The sequence below is a fragment of the Nyctereutes procyonoides genome, unplaced genomic scaffold, assembly GCF_905146905.1.
Source record: "Nyctereutes procyonoides isolate TBG_1078 unplaced genomic scaffold, NYPRO_anot_genome, whole genome shotgun sequence".
NCBI classification, from domain to species: domain Eukaryota; kingdom Metazoa; phylum Chordata; class Mammalia; order Carnivora; family Canidae; genus Nyctereutes; species Nyctereutes procyonoides.
The window spans coordinates 9,352,067-9,374,642 of NW_026575147.1; the positions used below are offsets into that span (position 1 = coordinate 9,352,067).

Genomic DNA, 22,576 nt, shown 5'->3' on the forward strand with positions numbered 1-22,576 from the left:
CTAGATTTTTTTCCTGCAAGTTTGGTAGATGAGAACTATGAAAAATCCTCCTCAGAACATTAAAATGGCACTGTGTCTGCATAACAGATCCTCAGACGAGTTCTTTTCTTTTGTTAATCTTCTTTCAGACTAGAAGATTTATTTTTAAAAATTTTTTAAAGATTTTATTTATTTATTCATGAGGAGAGAGAGAGAGGCAGAGACACAGGCAGAGGGAGAAGCAGGCTCCATGCAGGGAGCCTGACGTGGGACTAGATCCTGGGTCTCCAGGGTCACGCCCTGGGGCTGAAGGCGGTGCTAAACCGCTGAGCCACCCGGGCTGCCCTAGAAGATTTAATTATTACCTAATTGAACTTGTTAAAATATACCATTTATTTAAGGCTATACATTTCTCTCTAAATATGGATTTAGCCACATCCCTTAAGTTTTGGATATGTACCTTTACTATCTTTAATGAAAAAAAGTATATTTTCAATTTTTAGTCCTATAATCCAAAAGTTTAGAATGAGGTTTTAAAAATTTTATCTATTTAATGATAAAAATTATAGTTGCTAAATTCCAACCTTATTGCATTGTGGCTAGAAAATATAAACTTAGGCATACATCTACTTTGGGGATTTATCAACATTTTGCTTACGTACAATTAATTTTTGTGAATATTCCATGAGCATTTAGAACAAGTGTGGATGCTATGTCTTGGAAAAAATATAGATATTTTAAATCAAGCTTATTCTGTTGCTAGCAAAATTTATGTTACATGTCAAAATCTGAAAAAATTACTCTTGCATTTGTCACATTCTATATTACAACTGCAACTGGATGATGGGAAAGTGAATACAGTCTGGTTGAAAGCACAGCAATAATTTTGGAAGCCTCTAAAAGACTTTTCCCTCCTTTTATTTTTTTAAAAACATTTTATTTATTCATAAGAGACACACAGAGAGAGGCAGAGACACGGGCAGAGGGAGAAGCAGGCTCCATGCAGGGAGACTGATGTGGGACTTGATCCAGGGACTCCAGGATCACGCACTGAGCTGAAGGCAGACGCTTAACCACTGAGCCACCCAGGCATCCCTCTTCCCTCCTTTTAACATTAATAGGGATAGGGTAGATTCTCAAGATAAGTAACATTTAATTAAAAAGAAAAAGGAAAAAAAAAGGAGGCACCTTGTGGGCTCAGTCAGTTAAGTGTCTGACTCTTGATTTTGGCTCAGGTCATGATCTCAGGGTCATGAGATGAGCCCCACATGGGGCTCTGCACTGGGGTAGGGAGTCTACTTGAGATTCTTTCTCCCTGTCTGGTCCCCTCCGTCCCCCTACCTTTGCTCAGGCACAAGTGTGCACTCTCTCTCTCAAAAAACAAATAAAAAAACCCTCTTGGTATAGAAGTTTGTATTTCCAATCTTCCGGCCAAACTAGAAATTATTGGCAGAAAGTGGAAATAGAGGAATTTCCATGTGTTGCAGTTAGGATATGGACTGGAAAGCAATTTGATACTAATGTAGGAAACTTATATAGCTTATGATCCAAGAATTCCACTTCTGGGTATATATGCCAACAACAGTTTCACACAGATCCAATGGGGGGTATGGCTGGACAAGGGTGTGCCCTCCCATTATTTGTGGCTACGGGAGCTGACAACAGCCCGGGTGCCTATTATAGGGAAAGTAAGTCAGTGAACTGGTAGATGCACCAATGCTGTATTATGCGACTACCAGAAACCTAATTTGATATATGTAGAGCAATGTAGATAGATGTTAAAAACACAATGCTTACTGAAAATAAAAAAAATTGTATACCTTTTATATAAGTTGAAAACACACGCACACAAACAATACACATTTTGATAGAACTCTTGTAAGCCAAAAGATATTTGCATGACAAGACCAGTTGCCTATGGAAAAAGATGAGTGAGGATGCAATGTGGGGATATATTTTTAAAAAGAGGTCACGAATCTAGGAGTACACATTTAACTCAACCCACAGCACCTAAAGTTAAAATTTTAAAAATTTTATATTGGCATAAAAACAGTGTGTAATACTTTTCTAATCCTACTCTTTCCCTCTGCTTCTAGGAGGATTTATTATGACTAGATTGGAGGTACAAATAGGTATTTAAGGCAGAAACTAGAACACAATGAAAAGCTTGAGAACCTCCCTTTCCAGCTCATAACTAACATTCTGTGCTTGATCAGTCTGGCTTACCTCACTTTTTTTTATAAATGTCAAATAAAACATGCTTCTTGTAAAAAAAAAATCAAAAGACACATTATAAAGGAAAAAATTTCTAATTCCATAATTTTAAGATAATTTGTATTTGTTCCAGTCATATACATACATGTATATATAACATATATGGTTTATATCTTGCTTTTTATCTCTTAACATATAATGACACTGATCTTTTGGGTTCCAAGATACTGCTTTTGACTGTTGTTTCTTTCCATACAGGAGTGTGATGGGGAGACTGATATGAAATCAGTCTGTTTTATAAAAATCTAAGAATTACTGGTAAACATTTACTAAATATTACTAAAGCTCTCATTTTATTCTCTTGTGTTAGCCTCTTTGTTTGGCAGTTTGTGGTGTTCATTTGCCCAACTGCTGGTACCATGGGCCATTGGAGGTAGTAAGAGGTCAAAACCAGAAATAATTCATCTTCAGCTTTTTCTCCATAAATGATGATAAACTTGATTTTTTTTAAAAAATTTACAATAGTCATACAGAGAGAGAGAGAGGCAGAGACACAGGCAGAGGGAGAAGCAGGCTCCATGCACCGGGAGCCTGACGTGGGATTCGATCCCAGGTCTCCAGGATCGCGCCCTGGGCCAAAGGCAGGCGCCAAACCGCTGCGCCACCCAGGGATCCCTAAACTTGATTTTCATTTTTCGTAGAGACAGTAGTAAATTACCCCTCTTCTCGGACCTTAGTACACAACCAAATACTGAGAAAAATAGAAGGGGAAAGGAGGGAGAAAGAAAAAAGAGAGGAGAGAGGGAGATCCTGTGTGCCCACAGTGACAAACATGGCAGGAACATGAAAGGGTGGAGGAGGGGAGTAAACAGAGAAATGAGACACACACAGCAAGAGACAGTAGGACAAGAGACAGAATGGGGTGGGGAGGGGAGACCACAAGTGTACAAAGAGTGGGTGCACAGAGGCAGAAAGAAAGAACAGAGGAGCAGACAGCCTGCAAAGACACAGTAGTGAGAGGGAAACAGGAACTGTAGCACACAGACACAGTGGAGAGGCACGGGGGGGGGGGGGAGCACGGCAGCTGCCTTTATCCCCTTATGTTGACTTGTAAACCTTCATATGTACAGAGTTAAAAATGTCCCAGGGACACATGTTTAGGGAAAAAAGAGCATTAGCACAACTAAGGAAACCTGGGCTAAAGACAAGATTGGCGGTTCATAAAAGAAGAAATATTAATGGTCAAGAAATACAGAAAGAGGGGATCCCTGGGTGGCTCAGGGGTTTGGCGCCTGCCTTTGGCCCAGGGCACGATCCTGGAGTCCCAGGATCGAGCCCCATGTCAGGCTCCTGGCATGGAGCCTGCTTCTCCCTCCTCCTGTGTCTCTGCCTCTCTCTCTCTCTCTCTCTCTTTATCATAAATAAATAATAATAAATAAATAAATAAATAAATCTTAAAAAAAAAACACAGAAAGAAAATAAAAGCTCAGCAGGTGTGGTTAAGGAAATGTGAACAAGAGTAGACACTGTACTTCTGGCCTGATGGCAAATACTAACATGCCTGCTACAGGTAGGTATTGACCAAGTTAAAATTATTCAATACTGGTGAACAAATAATTGATTCAACATTTAAGGAGGGTGCTTTAGCAGTGTGGATTAAACACTTTCAATTCCTAGGAATTCCATGTTCAGAAATGTATCTAGAAGAAATAGAAAAATTCATAAAGATGTAACAGGACTACTCATCAAAGTGCAGACTATGATAAAGAAAAATTCATCAAAAGAATTTAAAGATCTGCTATTAGGGAACTGATGATATAAGTACTATACTTGTGTAATGGAACCCAAAAAGCCACTAAAAATGGCTACATATCTGTATTAAAATAATTAAAATAAACAAAAAATGTCTACATTAAGTATAGAGCTTCAAAACAATATACATAGTATGATTTCATTTTTTGACTGTTTCTCTCCATATATGAGCATGACTGTAAAAACTATAAAAATGGAAGAAATACTGGTTTATATATAATTAAACACTAATAAAGCTCTTGTTTTATTCCCTCATGGAGGCCTCTTCTTTTGGTATTTAGCTACATTATCCAAGATCAGCAGTAGGTGTGTAAAATATACAGCTGGAAACTCATTTGTGAAAACATTAACCATGACTATTTCAGGATGATGAGAATTATGGGTGATTTCCAAGGTCCTTATATTATCTGACCACTTAATATTTAGTAAGTTTTTTTTTACCTTTATATTCAAAAGAAATATTTGACAAAAAAGAAAACTTTTGACAAAATATTTGGTGATAAAGAGAAAGATGTAAAGTGGTAGGAGCATCAACAGAAAGTATCCTGACAGGCAAGTAAGTCCTCAACAGTCTGATGAAGAAACATAAGCATGGTTCTAGTTGAGAGGAAGGAGCCTACAGAAAAAGGAAGACATGAATACAAGAGAGACAGAGAAATACTGAGAAAATACATGAATGGATTTTAGAAAAATATGATAGCACACAGGCTTAATGAACCTCTTCTTCCGTAACTGAAAGATGTGAAAAAAAAAAAAGTGAAAAGAATATTCAGAATCTAGGGAGAAGCTCAACTCATACTACAAAAATTCCAGAAACATTGGAGAAAAAACTGGAACCAAATTTAAGGAATTTTCCTACACAAAGGATCATGCAGAAGGGTAAAAGGAGAGTCAATTAAATTGAAAATACTGCACTGACATCTCAGAGAAGAGACTGAGGCAATTAGTGGCTAAGAAGAAAAATATCCCAACTGGAGACATGCTCTTAGTGAAAAAAAAAAAAAAAACAAAAAAACAAAAAAAACAGCACCTTCTGCCAGAGCCAGAATGATTTACTATATACCTTCTTTTGGCAAAGAAGTCAGAAAAAGGTCTGGAAAATAGTCTCTTTACTCTAAATATCTTAGGTGCATTACTAACATTTGCCAGAAAAAAATAAGAACATAGCCATATCATTGCCATTGCCATGACAATGCCATGAAAGCAGTCACCAGCTTACCCTTAAATAGTACAGTAACAAAACTCCAAGGACATGTCCCAAAGAATTAGATACCTTCCCTACTTCCACACTTGGTAAGGTGGCCACCAGCTTCTGACTTTTATAACAATGGCAAAGAAAAATGTCATCTACTGTAGCTGGGCGGTCTTAGAATTATCTATCTCCCTGCTTTTCCTAAACTCTGATGGGCAAAAGAAATAGAAGAAATACACAATTAGCCTTTCAGTTTATGTCCTGGAATGAGGGTCAAAGCAGTATCTTGCAACAGGTAATAAAACAGGATAGAGAATTCAACCACATTCCTTGTGGGCAAATAAAATGGTTTCCACAGAACTGTTCAGAGACAAAGACAAGTAATCTGAAAACAAAAGACAAAGACCTATGAAAGGAAAAAAAAGAATTTATTTTGTAAGGAAGTTTACCCATTTCAGCCAATAATTTACACTCTCATTCTAGAGAAAAATAAAAAAAAACATGAACCTAATGAAATAGATCCAAGACAAACTAAAATGAGAGGAGATTAAAAGGCAGTTAACAAAATTAACACAATTCATCAAAAAACTAATGAGTATCTCCTCAGTGTTGGAGAAACAAGGGCAGTTACTAAAGAAGAAAACTGAGGACAAAAATAATAGCATTATACCACTGCAATAAAAAACAGAAGTTTTATTAAAAATAAAGAAAACTTAGCCAGTGGAATAGATCAGATTGAGAAAGTCTCCTAGGGACACCTGGGTGGCTTGGCGGTTGAGCGCCTCCCTAATCCTGGGGTCCTGGGATCAAGTCCTGCATTGGGCTCCCTCATGGAGCCTGCTTCTCTCTCTGCCTATGTCTCTGCCTCTCTCTCTCTGTGTCTCATGAATAAATTAAACCTTAAAAAAAAAGTCTCCTAAAATGCAAAACAGAAACATGAATAGACATATTTCCAAAGAAAATATGTGGATGGCCAACAGACCCATGAAAAGATGCTCAACATCACTGATCATCAGGGAAATGAAAATTAAAACTGCAGTGAGAGATCACCTCACACCTTTCAGAATGACTAAAAACAACACAAGGAATAATGGGTGTTGTCGAGGATACAGAGAAAGGGGAACTCTCTTGCACTGCTGGTGGGAATGCAAACTGATACAGCCACTGTGGAAATATCAGTATGGAGGCTCCTCAAAAAGTTAAAATAGAACTACTATAAGATTTTAATTTTAATTGCACTACTGGGTATTTATCCCCCAAAATATAAAAACACTAATTCAAAGGGATACATGCACCCCAATGTTTATAGCAGTACTATCTACAATAGCCAAATTATGGGAACAGCTCAATTGTCCACTGACTGAAGAATGGATAAACCCAGGTGGCTCAGCGGTTTAGCGCCACCTTTGGCCCAGGGCCTGATCCTGGAGACCCGGGATCGAGTCCCACATCGGGCTCCCTGCATGGAGCCTGCTTCTCCCTCTACTTGTGTCTCTGCCTCTCTCTCTCTCATGAATAAATAAAATCTATAAATAAAAAAAAAAAGATGTGATATATACAATAGAATATTACTCAATCATAAAAAAAAGAATGACATCTTGTCATTTGCAATGACATGGAAGGAGCTAGAGAGTATTATGCTAAGTGAAATAAGTCAGTCAGAGAAAGACAAATACCATATGATCTCACTCATGTGTGGAATTTAAGAAACTAAACAAATGAGCAAAACGAAAAAAAAGAGAGAAGGGCAAACCAAGAAATAGACTCTTAGAATATGATCCTGGTGGGAATGTAAAATGGTACAGTCACTCAAAAAGGTTAAACAGGGAGCTACCATATGGTCCAGCAATTCTATTACTAGGTATATACCTAAGAATATTGAAAAAATATGTCCACACAAAAACCTGTATATTAATGTTTACAGCATTTTTTATAATGGTCATAAAACAGAAACAATCCAAATGTCCATCAACTCATGAATAAACATTGTATATGTAAATGGAATATTATTCACCTGTAAGAAGCTATGAGTATTGATTCATGCAATAAAATGGAGGAATCTTGAAAATATTATGTTTAGTGAAAGAAGCCAGACACAAAAAGCCACGTATCACATGATTCATTGATATGAAATGTACTGACAGGGTAAATCCATAGAGACTCCAAGTAGATTAAGGGCTGTAGAGTGGGGAGAGGTAGGAGAGGCTGAGAAACAGACATAGGGCTTCTTTATGGCGTGACAAATATGTTCTGGATTTAGTAGTGATGGTTGTATAACCTTCTCTAAATATACTAAAAACCATTGAATTATATATTTGAAAGAGTAAATTGCATAGTACGTTACTTTTATTTAAAAAAATTAATAGAGATTGACCAATACTGAGACATACTATAGGAAAATAACTTACATTAAAAAAATGGTAAGAATCCAGTTATGAAATCCAGAAGCTCATAGGGAAAAATATATCGGGGTTGCTTCTAACACAGAAACATTAAGTGCTTATGCTCAAGAAAGGGGAGTAAAATTGAAAGAATTTTGAATTAAGGATTACCCAAAAGTTTTATATCCAACCAAGTTGTTTTTATGTAAAGAGAAAGATAGTCCCAAATTGTAAGAACTGAAGAGATGCTCATTCCTGAACTGTTTAAAAAATAGCCAAACAACAGAATTATTTAAATAGACCCATAGTTATATGAAAAGGCTTTTATCTACTGGCCTGTATTCAAAAATATAATTAATATAAAATAGTGATTTTGCTTACAATATGGAATAGGTTATAATTCTTGAAAATAAAGCTAGTCAACATAGTAGTAATATTACCATAATAAAATGAGACAAAATTCGCAAAATACTGGTAGGCTGAAGGTAAGTATGTGTGTTGTGTGCCTTAGTGGGTGGGGAGAAACAGGACAAATACAATCAGTTTCTTATTTTTTCATATGATGGAGTCAATAGATACTATTTTATATCTGAGGGTAATGAGAAAGTGATTTAAGCATAGTATTTGATGAGATTATTTAATGGCTGCTAAGTTACCAGAAACAATTCAACAGATGTTGAACTCTTGGAAACAAACAGGGTTGCTGGAAGAGAGGTAGGGAGGGAAGGATAATTAGGTGCTGGGCATTAAGGAGGTACTTGATATAAGGAGTACTAGGTGTTATATGCAACTGATGAATCACTAAATTCTACCTCTAAAACTAATTTAAAAAATTCAATTCAAAGAAAATCATATAGCAATGAACAAAAGAAGACTGGGAACAGTAGGAAACCATTAAAAACGATAAAATACCCTGAAGAACCAAAACAATTTTGAAAAAGAACAAAGCTGAAGGACTTACACTTCTTGATTTCAAAACATATTATAGTACAGTATGGTAATATAACTGTGAGTACTGGGATAAAAACAGACAAATACATCAATGGACTAGAATAGAGAGCCTAGAAAGAAATCGTCAGGTTTATGGTCAAATGATCTATTACCAAAGGATCTTTGACCCTTGAAAAGATGCCAAGACTACTCAAAGGGGAAATTTATCTTTAACAAATGGTGCTGAAAAAACTAGATATCCACTTCCCAAGAATGAAGCTGAGCCTTACTTTACACCATCTAGAAAAATTAACTAAAAATGGATGAAAGGCCTAAACATAAGACCTAAAGCCATAAAACTCTTAGAACACACAGGGGAAAAGTTGCATCGCCCTGGACTTGGTAATGATTTCTTGGATATGTCAGCCAAAGTTACAAACAACAAAAGTAAAAATAGACAACAAGGATTACATCAATATTACATCTGCGCATCAAAGGACACAATCAACAGAGTGAAAAGGAAGAAAAACTTATATATCTGATAAGAGGTTAATATCTAGAATATATAAAGAACTACAGCTCAATGACTAAAAAATAAATGACCAAGGATGAGCAAAGGACTTGAATAGACATTTCTTCAACAATGATGTACAAATGGCCAACAAGCATATGAAAAGATGCCCAACATTACTAATAATCAGAAATGCAAATCAAAAACACCATGACACTGCATACCCAGTAGGATGGCTGCAGCAGCAGCAACAACCAGGAAAAGGCAATGGCAAGGATATGGAGAAACTGAAACTCTTGTGAACAGTTGGTGGGACAATAAAATGGTGTAGCTGCTGTGGAAAAGTATGGTGGTTCCTCAAAAAATTAAAAATAGAATTACCATATGATCCAGCCATTCCACTGAAAACAAAGTCTTGAAAATATGTTTAACAATGTTCACAGCAGCATTATTCACAATAACCAAGAGGTGGAAGCAACCCAAATGTACATTAAGGGATGAATACATAAACAAAATGTGGTATATACATACAATGGAACATTATTCAGCTTTAAAAAGTAAGAAAATCCTGTCACGTGGTACAACATAGATGAACTTTGAAGATTATGCTAAGTAAAATAAGCCTGTTACTAAAAGACTCTGATTCCACTTATATGAAATTATCTAAAATCAAGTAGAACCAGGGGCTCAGGGGAAAGGGAAAGAGGGAGGGAGTTGTTTAATGGCTATAGATTTCCTGTATTATAATATGAAAAAGTTCTGAAGAACTTGTCTGATTGATGACAATGTGAATATATTTAACATTACTGAATTTTACATTTAAAAATGGTTTAGAATTTTTTGCAATGTGTTTTTTAAAATATATTTTGAAAAGATTTTATTTTGGGATGCCTGGGTGGCTCAGGGGTTGAGCGTCTGCCTTTGACTCAGGGTCTGATCCCAGGGTCTCATATCGGGCTCCTCCAGAGAGCCTGCTTCTCTCTCTGCCTATGTCTCTGCTTCTCTCTCTATCATGAATAAATAAATAAAATCTTAAAAAAAAAGATTTTATTTCTTTGAGACAAGGTGAGAGAGAGAGAGAGCGAGAGCGAGCGCATGAGCAGAGGTAGGGGCATGGGGATAAGCAGACTCCCCACTGAGCACAGATCCTGCTGCAGGGCTCAATCTCAGGATCATGGAATCACAATCTAAGTCAAAGGCAGATGCTTAACCAACTGAGCCACCCAGGCCCCCCATCATGTGTGTGTGTGTGTGTGTGTGTGTGTGTGTGTGTGTGTTTACCACATTAAAAAGTTCACTTGCCTCAGTCTGAAATGGAACTTTGTATAATAAACACTTAATATACATGAGAACAGGAAAAAGTAATAAAAATAATAAAATTTAAACCAAACATATTTGTTATAATCTTACAGTTACATAGAATAAACTTATCCAAAAAGAAAAATGCTCAAATTCAGTGGAGGAAAAAGTTAAATTCAACTAGATGCTACTTACACTTGAGCAAAGTGACCCAGAAAGGCTCAAATTAGAAGGAGAGGCAAAAAGAAACTGTGCAAATGTAAGTTTTAAAAATTGCATGGCAGCCCGGGTGGCTCAGTGGTTTAGCGCCACCTTCAGCCCAGGGCCTGATCCTGGAGACCTGGGATCAAGTCCCACATCGGGCTCCTTGCATGGAGCCTGCTTCTCCCTCTGCCTCTCTCTCTCTCATGAATGAATTAATAAAATCTTAAAAAAAAATTGCACTGGATGAAGTGGAATCAAAGACAAAACATTAAAAATGGAAAGTAAAACTTGCTTTGTATGATTTATGGTATCACAGTGAATAAAAAGTGTCACGAATGTTTATGTGCCAGACATAAACATATAAACCTTAAATTACCACAAAGATAAATCAACCTTCAAATATACTTTTTAAAAATCTTCTTTGCAAAAAAAAAAAAAAAAAAAAACCTTCTTTGCCATCTCCCACTTGTTTACCATCAATACTTTAAGCTTATGTGTCTATCCAACTCTTGTGCATGACAACACTATACCTTTTTTTAAGTAAGCTCTACTCCCAATGTGGGGCTTGATCTCATGACCTCAAGATCAAGAGTTACATGCTGCTCAATGAGCCAGCCAGGTGCCCCTAAGTACACTCTTTCAAATCATTAACAGACCAAGGAAAACAATATTTGGGAAGAATATAACTAATAAAAGTGAATGGCTAGATATAATTGGAATGTCATAATAAGGAGACTCCACTTCCTTTATAACACCGTTGGAGTACTTGTCTGTGCATTGAGCCATGAAGAAAATCTCTATATATCCTTAAAATAGAAAAAGAACTGAGCACAATCTCTGATCACAAAACTTTTAAGTTTATATGTAGTGGCAATAAATCCATCTTTAAGGAAATAAAAAAAAAATATCCCCTAAGCTTTCCTCTGGGGTCAAACAGGAAATCCAAAGCTACAATTATAGAATACCTAGAAAGTACTACTAATAAAAATACCACAAATTTAAATCTATTAGATATATATCTAGTTTTCACTTAGGAATCTAAATAAAGAGTTGGATAAAGCAGTCCTCCCCTCCTTATACCACCACCACCAAAAATAGACCAACTTTAAGTTGATGACTTTTCTTGAAGCCATCAGAAAGTTGAGGTCACAAGTCAATCTTGGTCCAAAATCTAAGGAGAAATTGTTGCCTTCAGGGAGATAAGAGACATGAGCACCAGATTATCTGGAGGAGATACAGCTGGACAACATTAAGAAAGATGGAGATTGGATTAGGTAGAGACTTAAGAGTGTGGCAAGAGTGTGAAGCCCCTGGAGGCTACAGAAACTGGGGGAATCTGTACCTTCTTGCTGGCTATTTCTCTATAAACTCCACCAGGAAAAAGATTGAAGAGTTTTATAAAAGTGTCTGTTACAGTGCAGACCCAGGAAATAGGAACAGTAGCTGTTGTGGGAAGAGTACAAAACAATCTTGTAGGGATGTCAGTAGAATAAGGACTTCCAGGGACCTGTCCCTTCCCTAGAAACACCAAAAAAAAAAAAAAAAAAAAGAAACTGGCAAGAACTGTTAAAAAAATCAACCTAATCAGAATTCCAGAAGATAGTCAAAGGTTTATGGCAAGTAAGTGAAAACTTAAGTAGAAGCAAGGCCACCTAATCAAGATAGGGGAGCACTGTGGCTTTTAAAGTACCCTTCCCAGTCACGGCATTGAAGACAGTAGCCTGTATTCATAGTGCAGGTACATGCTTCTAAAGAAAGCACAAAGTATGTTGTTCCTAAGGAATTGTTTCTTTGGATAATTTGAGTATTCCCTAAAGGACTGACACAAGGAGCCTGTCTTTGTTTCACTAAACTTGGAACCCTTTAAGGTCATTTTAAAGGATCCAATTTCTTTGAAAACACTGAAAACTAAATGAAAACAGTATTACTGCATATGGAAATAACTATTAGGCACACTGATAGGGAAAAAAGCAGTGAGAATTTTGGGGAAATGGGGTTTTGAAAATCTCTCATGTACCCCAGGGAAACTAGAAAGTGCATGAATGCATGTACAGAGAAGACCTGAGAAGACCATAAAGCTTCACAACTAGCTGATCTGTAGGTTCAGAGCAAGCTACAATTAGGCTAAGGCAGAATTGTAAATGGCCTCACCAAGCACTGGAGTCCCTAATACACAGATAATCTACAAAAAACTGCGGAGTTTTTCTCTTCCTTCCCTTCCCTTCCCCTTTCCCTTTCCTTTCTTTCTTTTTGGCTTTCTCTTGGTTCTAGATACTTAAGGCAATCTGTCAAACAATTAAAGATTTTATTTTATTTATTCATGAGAGAGAGCGAGAGAGAGAGAGACAGGCAGAGGGAGAAGCAGGCTCCATGCAGGGAGCCTGATGTGGGACTCGATCCTGGGTCTCCAGGATCATGCCCTGGACTGAAGGCGGCGCTAAACTGCTGAGCCACCGGGGCTGCCCCAATCTGTCAATTAGTTGACTAATGAGCTAAAAAAAAAAAGACACACCAGAGACCAAAACTACAGTCTGTATAAACATAGTTCAGAAAAATCATTAAACATACCAACAATTTTAACCCACAACAAGCAGTAACAACAAGCCCTAGGGAAAGAGGAGGACAATCTGATTCCCAGAGATACCACATCATGATATTCAAAATGTCAAGTTTTCAACAAAAAATTACAAGCTATCCAAACAAACAAGAAAGTATGGGACACTTACAAGAAAAAAACAAAACAAAACAAAAACAGAAACTGCCTGTCAGGAAGCAGAGACATTGGACTTACTATATGCTTTTTTTTTTTTTTTTAAACTGTATGAAGACTTTAAATCAACTGTCCTAAATATACTTGAAGAGCTAAAGGAAACCATGGACAAATAAAAAAGAGGAATGATGTCTCACTAAATAGAGATCATCAATAAAGAAAAATAAAAAGGAGAAAGTAGAAATTACAAAGCTGAAAAGTAAAATAACTGAAACAAAAAATTCACCAGAGCAGTTCAACAGCATTATTTGAACAGACAGATGAATCTGTGAACTTGAAGACAGCATAAATGAAATTATCCAGTCTAAGGGACAGAATGAAAACAGAAAAAGAAAAGTGAACAGGTGCCATCAAGCTTACCAACATATGCAGGTTGGGAGTGTCAAAAGGAGAAGAGACAGGAAGAGTCAGAAAGAATATCTGAAGAAATAATGGTTGGAAATTTCCCAAATTTGATAAAAAATATGAATCTAAAACTGAAGAAGTTCAATGAACTCCTAGTAGAACAAACTCCCCACCAAGACACATAATAAACTCTTAAAAGTCAAAGATAGAGAATCTTGAAGCAGTAAGAATGAAGAAACTTGTAACACAGAAGGACCATAATTTAACTGCCAGTTTCTCATAAGAAATGATGGAGGCCAACAGGCAATAGGATGACATTTAAAGTGATGTGAAAAACTGAAAAAAGAAATCTGTATCTGGCAAAACTATCTTTCAAGAATGAAGGTGAAATTAAGACATTCCCTGATTAAAAAAAAAACCAAAACATTCCCTGATAAACAAAAGTTGAAAGAATTCATTACTGGAAGACTTGTCCTATAAGAACTGCTAAAAGTACTCCTTCAGGCTGAAATGAAAGAAAAAGAGGCAATACATGAAGCCATGTGAAGCAATAAAACCATATGATGCTATATGAAGAAATGAAAGTGGTAAACACAAATATATAGATACATATAAAAGTCAGTAATATAATATTTCTGGTTTATAACTCCCCTTTCTCTTCCGATGAGATTTCAAAGATAAATACGTAGGCGTATATGGGTTCATTAAGTGTCCAACTCTTGATTTTGGCTCAGGTCATGAGATTGAGCCCCATTTCAGGCTCCATACTGGGAGTGGAGTCTGCCTGGTATTCTCTCTCTCCCTCCCTCTGCTCCCCCTCCCACTCACATGCACAAATGCTAAAAAACAAACAAAAAACACAAAAAAACAAAAACAAACCACAAAACCAAAAAAAAACAATCTATGTTAATAGGTACAGAAAGTCTAAAGATATTATCTGTGACTATAACAGTTAAAAGGATCAGAGGCAGGGGCACATGGGTGGCTCAGTTGGTTAAGTGTCTACCTTTGGCTCAGGTCATGATCCTGGGGTCCTGGGACTGAGCCCCACATCAGGCTCCCTGCTCAGTGGGAAGTCTTTTTCTCCTCTTTTTTCCCCTCCCCCTGCTTGTGCTCTCTCAAATAAATAAAATCTTAAAGATAAATAAAAGGGTAAGAGGCAGAGTGATACAGAAGTAGGAGTTTTTGTATATTACTGAAACTTGGTATCATATGATATTAGGTTGTTATACATGTAAGATGTTAATTGTAATTCCCAAGGTAAGCACTAAGAAAATAACTAAAAAATATAAAGGAAAGGAAATGAGACAGGAATCAAAATGGTTCATTATAGGAAATCTGTTAAATACAAAGGAAGGCAGTAATAGAGGAACTGAAAAGGAAAAAATTTAAGTAGGACATTAACAAATGGCAAAATTGCCAGTCCTTTTCTATCAGTAGTTACTTTAAATGTAAGTATTTTAAACTCTCCAGTTAAAAGGTTGAGATGGCAAAATGGATTAAAAAAAACCATGATCCACCTACATGTTGTCTAAAAAAGACTTCATTCATTCATTCATTCATTCATTCATTCATTCATTCATTTTAAAAGCTAAGGCAAAGATTTTTAAAGATTTATTTGTTTTAGAAGGGAGGGGAGGGTCAGAGGGACAGAGAGAATTCAAACTCTCCACTGAGTGCAGAGCCTGACACAGGGCTCGACCTCACATGATCCTGAGATCATGTGAGCCAAAATCAAGAGTTGCTCAGCCGACTGAGCCACTCAGGTGCCCCAACTAAGGCAAACGTAATAAGATCATACAGACACCTGCATTGAGGCTGTTTTCTTATACAGGTGACCCTTGAACAACACAGGATAAAAGGATGCTGACACCTGAAGGTAGCAGAAAATCATGTTAGATAAGTGGATATTTCACAGCTATATTGTTCACATCCATGCTGTTCAAGGCTCAGCTATAATTTAAAATGACACAAAGGCATGTGGTGGGATTGATGCCTGAGCCCATTTCAATTAGATTCAGTATCATATTCTTAAGAATAGGATTTGTATTGCTGCCACCTGAGTTCCTTTCATCAGAAGGGGTCAGATATACGTGTTATTCTGGTAATATCCTACAATTCCAGGCTATTACTTCTGGAACCTGTAGTCAGGACCTTTGGGTGAGAAAGAAATCCACACTCAGGAAAGGCTGACCCCCAATCCTGTCTTTATCACAAAGTCCATTTTGTCTTTATTACAAACCCATCCTGGCAAATGTCAGTATGTGACAGCCTGCATTGAGAATGTTATTGGTGCCATACCATTTTTACCAGATGTTATTAATGGAATGAAATCATTTGGCTCTGGCCCCCTCCATAGCACCCACCAGAGAAGGACAGGGTCCTCAATCAACCCAAGAGAAGATGTACCACCCAAACTGTCATCCCCTTGCTGTCCCACATTACCATCTCCATTTTGAAAAAGACTCACTTTGGATCCAAAGATGTAGTGTTTGAAAGTAAAAGAATGGGAAAGATATCCCATGCAAATAATAGAAATGAGAAGAAAGCTTGAGTGGCTCTACTAATATCAGACAAAAAGAGACTTTGTGTTAAAACTCATTACAAGAGATAAAGGGGATTATTTATTGATAAGAGGGTCAACCCATGAAGAAGATATAACAATTATGAACATATACCTATAATAGAACTTCAAAATATATGAAGCAAAAATGAACAGAACTTGAATGGAGAAATAGTTCCTCATTAATAGCTGCAGACTTCAACACATCACTTTCAATATGATAGAATAACTAGATAAAAGACCAGTAAGGAAACAGAGGACTTGATAATGCTATAAACCAACTAGACCTAGTGGACATGCCAGAACACTCCAACAAAGAGCACAATCCTCTCAAGGGCATCTGAAAATTCTCCACGAGAATCACATGCTAGACTATAAAACAAGTCATAATAAATTTAAAAGGACTGAAATAAAACAAAGTTTATTCTCTGACCACAGTGGACTGAAACTAGAAATCAATAACAGAAAGAAATTTAGAAAATAAACAAAAATGTGGTAATTCAAACAAACTATTAATGGTCAAAAAAGAAATTGCAAGGGAAATTAGAAAAAGCTTTGAGATGAATGAAAAAGAAAACAAAACATTCCAAAACATTGGAATGCAGTGAAGGCAGAATTTAGGGGAAAAAAATTTATATCCGCAAAGGCAGTGCTCAGAGGAAATTCATAGTTGTAAACACCTATATAATAAAAAAATACATATAATTTTTTCTTCCAAGTTTTTATTTAAATTCCAGTTAGTTAACATATAGTTTAATATTAGTTTCAGGTGTAGGATTTAGTGATTCATCACTTACATAGAATAATAATTTCAAATCAGTAACTGAACTTTAAACAGTAAAGAATTAGAAAAAAAAAGGCAAACTAAACCCAAAGCAAGTAGAAGTAAATCATAAAGATTACAGTGGAGATAAATAAAATATTAACTAAAAAAAAAGAAGGATAAATTCTTATAAACATACCAACTATACAAACTGACTTAAGAAGAAACAAAATCTGAGTAGACATACAACAAAGATTGAATCAGCAATAAATGTTCCCCCAAAGAAAACCACATAACTAGTGACTTCACTGATGAATTCTACCAAACATTTAAAGAAAGTTTCAATCATTAACACCAATTCTTCTCAAACTCATCCATAAAACAGAAGATGAGAGACAGTGTCCTAACTCATTCTATGAAGTATTACCCTGATAACAAAGGCAGACAAAGGTATCTCAAAAAAACTATAGAACAATATCCCTTAGAAATAGAGATGCAAAAGTCCTCTCCAAAATTCTAGCAAAATGAATCCAGCAGCATATGACAAGAATTATATATTAAGACAAAGGAATATTTAAGGATTTATCCTAGGAATGCAAGGTCGGTTCAATGTGACTATCAATATACACCATATTAACAGAATAAAAGGAAAAAAGAAAAGACTCAGGTGATCATCCCAGTAGATGCTGATGCATCTGGCGAAAACCACAATGCTTTTATGGTAAAATACTCATCAAAAAAGAAAAAAAGGAAACTTCTTTAACATGATAAAAGTCATATGAAAACCCAAAGCTAGCATCATTCTCAAAGATGAAAGACTAAATGCTTTCCTTCTAAGATCATGAACAAGACAATGATGTCCACTTTTGCCACTTTTATTTGACACTGTTAGTCTGGAAATTCTAGCCAGATCAATTAGGCAAGCAAAATAAATAACAGGCACATAAGATGAAAAGGAGGAATTAAGACTATCTCAAGTCATAGATGACATGATCTTATACATAGAAAATCCTAAAGAATCCACAAGAGGGGCAGATGGGTGGCTCAATGGTTTAGCGCTGCCTTCGGCCCAGGGCATGATCCTGGAGACCCAGGATCGAGTCCCATGTTGGGTTCCCTGCATGGAGCCTGCTTCTCCCTCTGCCTGTGTCTCTGCCTCTCTCTCTGTCTCTCTTGAATGAATAAATAAATAAAATCTTAAAAAAAAAAAAGAATCCACAAGAAAACTGTTAACAAATGAATTCAGCAGTCATAGAGTATAAAAACAACATGCAAAAATCAATTATGTATCTATACACTAACAATAAATAATGCAAACATGAAATTAAGAAAACAATTATACTTAAAATTGCATCAAAAAGAAAAACTTACTAAAATTTATATGGAATTTCAACGGACTCTGAATAGCCAAAATAGTCTTGAAAAAGAAAAAAAAAGTTGAGGTCCTACACTTTCTGATTTCAAAATTTATTATAAAAATACAATAAACAAAAAATAGTGTGGTATGGCATAAAGACATAAGGACCAACAAAACAGAATAGAGAGTCCAGAAGTAAACCCATCACACATATGGTCAAATGATTTTGGATAAGGATGCCAAGACCATTCAATGGGTGAAAGACTGTCTTTTTTTCAACAAATGGTGCTGGGACATCTAGATATACACATGCAGAAGAATGAGTTGAAGTCTTACTTTGCACCACGTACAAAAAATTACCTCAAAATGCATTAAAAATCTAAACAAGATACCTAAAACCATAAAACTCTTAGAAGAAAACAGGAGAAAACCTTAATGACATTATATTTGGCAATGATTTTCTGGATATGACACCAAAAGCAAAAATTGACAAATTGGATTATCCTAAATTAAAAATGCCTGTGCATCCAAAAACAATTATCAATGGAGTGAAAAGGCAACCCACAGAATAGAAATAAAATTGCAAATGAGGTTTAAGAGGTTAATATCCAGAATACGTATAGAAATCCTACAACTCAACAACAAACTTGATTAAAAACAGGCAAAGGACCTGAAAAGATTGTCCAGAGATGATATACAAATAACTAATGAACACATAAAGATGTTCAACATCACTAATCATTAGGGAACTGCAAATCAAAACACAATGACATACCACTTCACACCCATTAGGATGACTACTATAAAAAACAAAACAAGTGTTGGCAAAGATGTGGAGAAACCAGAACCCTTATGCACTGTTGGTGGGATTGTAAAATGGTGTCGCTGCTGGGAAAAATAGTATGGCAGCTCCTCAAATAATTAAGAACAGAATTATCATATGATTCAGCCATTCCACTTCTGGCAATATACCCCCCACAACTGAAAACAGGCTCTTGAATAGATATTTGCACACCCACATCCACAGCAACATTATTCACAACAGTCAAAAGATGGAGTAACCAAGTGCCTACAGACAGATGAATGGATAAGCAAAATGTGCTATACACATACAATGGAACATCATTCACTCTTAAAAAAATAAAATCCTGTTACATGCTACAATATGGATGAAGCTTGAGGATGTTTTGCTAAATGAAATCAGCCTATTACTAAAGGACAAATAATGTCCGATTCTGCTTATATGAGGTACCTAGAGTAGTCAAACTCATAGAGATAGAAAGTAGAATGGTAGCTGCCAGGGTTGAGCATAAGGCAGAATGAGGAGTTGTTTGAATGGGTACAGAGCTTCAGTTCTGCAAGATGAAAAGAGTTCTGGAGATGGAGAATGGTGATGTTTGCACAATGATGTGAATGTACCTAGTACCACTAAGCTGCACACTTAAAAATGGATAAGATGATAAATTTTGTAATATGTATTTTACCAAAATTAAGACTAAAAAAAGAGAACAAGAAAATCAGATAAAAAATTTAACCAAGAGAGTGAGAGACTCATACATTGAAAACTACAAAAGAATTGCTGGAAGAAATTAAAAATATAAATAAATTGAAATAGATACTGTATTCACAGATGAGAAGACTTAATATTAAGATGGCAATAAACTCCAAACCAATCTAGATTAATGCAATTAATATCAAAATCCCCATGACCTTGAAATGGAAAGAAAAGCTGAACCTAAAATTCACATGAAAATACACGGAGGCAGGGCAGTCCGGGTGGCTCAGCGGTTTAGCGCCGCCTTCAGCCCAGGGCCTGATCCTGGAGACCCAGGATCAAGTCCCATGTCAGGCTCCATGCATGGAGCCTGCTTCTCCCTCTGCCTTTGTCTCTCTCTCTCTCTCTCTCTCTCTCTCTCTCTCTGTGTGTCTCTCATGAATAAATAAAATCTTAAAAAAAAAAAGGAAAAAGAAAATACAAGGAGGCTGTATAGCCAAGTAGTCTTGAAAAAGAACAAAACTGGAAACTCACATTTCTCAATTTAAAAACTTACCACAAAGCTACAGTAATCAAAAGTAGTGCAGCAATGGAATAGAGATAAGTATATAGATCAAAGGAATACAATTGAGGGCCCAGAAATAAACCTTCAAATCTATCATCAGCTGATTTTTGACAAGAGTGCCAAGACCATACAATGGGGAAAGCATAGTCTCTTTAACTACTGGTGCTAGACAACTGGCTATCTATGGGGAAAAGAATGATTTTTGACCCATACCTCATTATCATACACAAAAATTAGCCCCAAAAAATCAAATATGCAACTGGAAGAGCCAACAAGTATAAAATACTTAAAAGAAAATACAGAGATAAGTCTTCAAGACTTTGAATTTGGCAATGGTTTCTTAGGTATGACAACAAAAGCATAAGCAACAAAAGCAAAAATAAGACTTCATCAAAAGTAAACTGTTGTGCATCAAAGGACGCTAACAAGTGAGTGAAAAGATAACCCAGAGAGTGGGAGCAAATATTTGCAAATTATATATATAGAATATGTAAAGAATTCTTGCAATACAAAAACAAAGAGATAAACAATTACCAGTGGGCAAAGACCTGAATAGACATTTCTCCAAAGAACATATACATATGGCCAACAAGTGCATGAAAAGATGCTTAATGTCATTAGTCATTAGGAAAGGGAAAGGCAAATCAAACCCACAATCAAAATGACAATTAGTATGAGATATCACTTCACAACTACTAGTATGGCAAAAAAAAAAAAAAAAAAAACCCCACAAAACAAGGTAAATAAAAAGTGCTGGCAAATGTGGAGAAATCGGAACCCTCAGACATTGCTGATGGGAGCAGAAAATGGTATATATCCTCTCTGGAAAAGAGTTTGGTAATTACCCAATAAACTAAACACAGAATTACGATATGACCTAGTATTTCCATTCCTGGGTATATAACCCAAAAGAACTGTACATAGCTGTTTAAATAGAAACTTATATACAAATGTTCATTACTGCTTTATACAGTGGCCAAAAGATGGAAACCTAAATGTCCATGAACAAATGAATGGATAAAAAAAATGTAGTATATACACGCAATGAAATATCATTCAGAAAAAAAGCAATAAAGTACTGATACATGATAGGACGTGTATGAATCTCAAAAATATGCTCAAGTGATAGAAGTCTGACATATGGGGCATCTGGGTGGCTCAGTGGTTGAGTGTCTGCCCTTGGCTCAGGTCGTGATCCTGGGCTCCTTGGATTGAATCCCACATCAGCTCCCCACAGGGAGCCTGCTTCTCCCTCTGCCTATGTCTCTGCCTCTTTCTTTGTCTCTCATGAATAAATCAATAGAATCTTAAAAAAAAAAGGTCATCTATTGTATGATTCCATTTATATGAAATACACAGAATAGGCAACAGAGGGTGACTGCTGGAGTGATGAAAAAGTACACAAACCAGATAGTGGTGATGATATAAAACACTGTAAGTACACTCAGTGCCATGGAATCGTACACTTTAAAATGGTTAAAATTGTAAACTTTATGTAAAGTGTGTTTCACCACACACAAAAAAACCCTCTACCAAGATCTTTTGTCCTTATCTACTCTATAGAACAAAAAGCCTTCATCTGTTTCATCCTCAATTCTTCACCTACCTTAAAAAGAGTCATACATGTATTTCTACATGTGTAATCACGATCATTTAATACCTACCAAAACCTCAATTATGAGAAATATTTATGGCAAAATGCCTGAAGGTCTTGTGCCTCCTTTCCTCTACACAAGTGTTCTCTAAGTTTTTTTTATCATGCAGTTCTATTGATAAAGTATTTTTAAGCACCAATTATTAAAGTAGATATTTATTTATAAGTTAAAAAATTATGACTATACTACTTATAAAACATACACAGAAATATAATTTTTTTTAAAATATAAATTTTAAAAGGTTGAGAAAAATAAAAACAAGTCTAATATTTTTCTTTCAATATCTTTCTATACTCAATGATCCCATTTCTCAAGCATCCCTCTTTGGAGAGCACTCCTCTAGATACCCTCAATTTTATTCTTGGGTTAAAGTAATAGTCCGTACTTGCTGACCCCCTGAAATCTGCCTTTACCGAACTCCCTAACCTAAGGTCCTATTAACCTTATGGGTGTTGTTACTGAATCTCTTTTAAGGATGCTGTTGATGTGTGTTACATACACTGTGGTACCTTCTTTACGAGGACATATGAGAGAAATTTCT

At 36.0% G+C, this 22,576-nt stretch overlaps 1 protein-coding gene across 6 annotated transcripts in view; it reads right to left on the bottom strand.

Annotated features, from left to right (window-relative positions):
• The window catches only part of ALMS1 (ALMS1 centrosome and basal body associated protein), a 222,472-nt gene that overhangs the window by 16,406 nt on the left and 183,490 nt on the right, over nt 1-22,576 (bottom strand). The gene's annotated exons all lie outside the window — the stretch shown is intronic.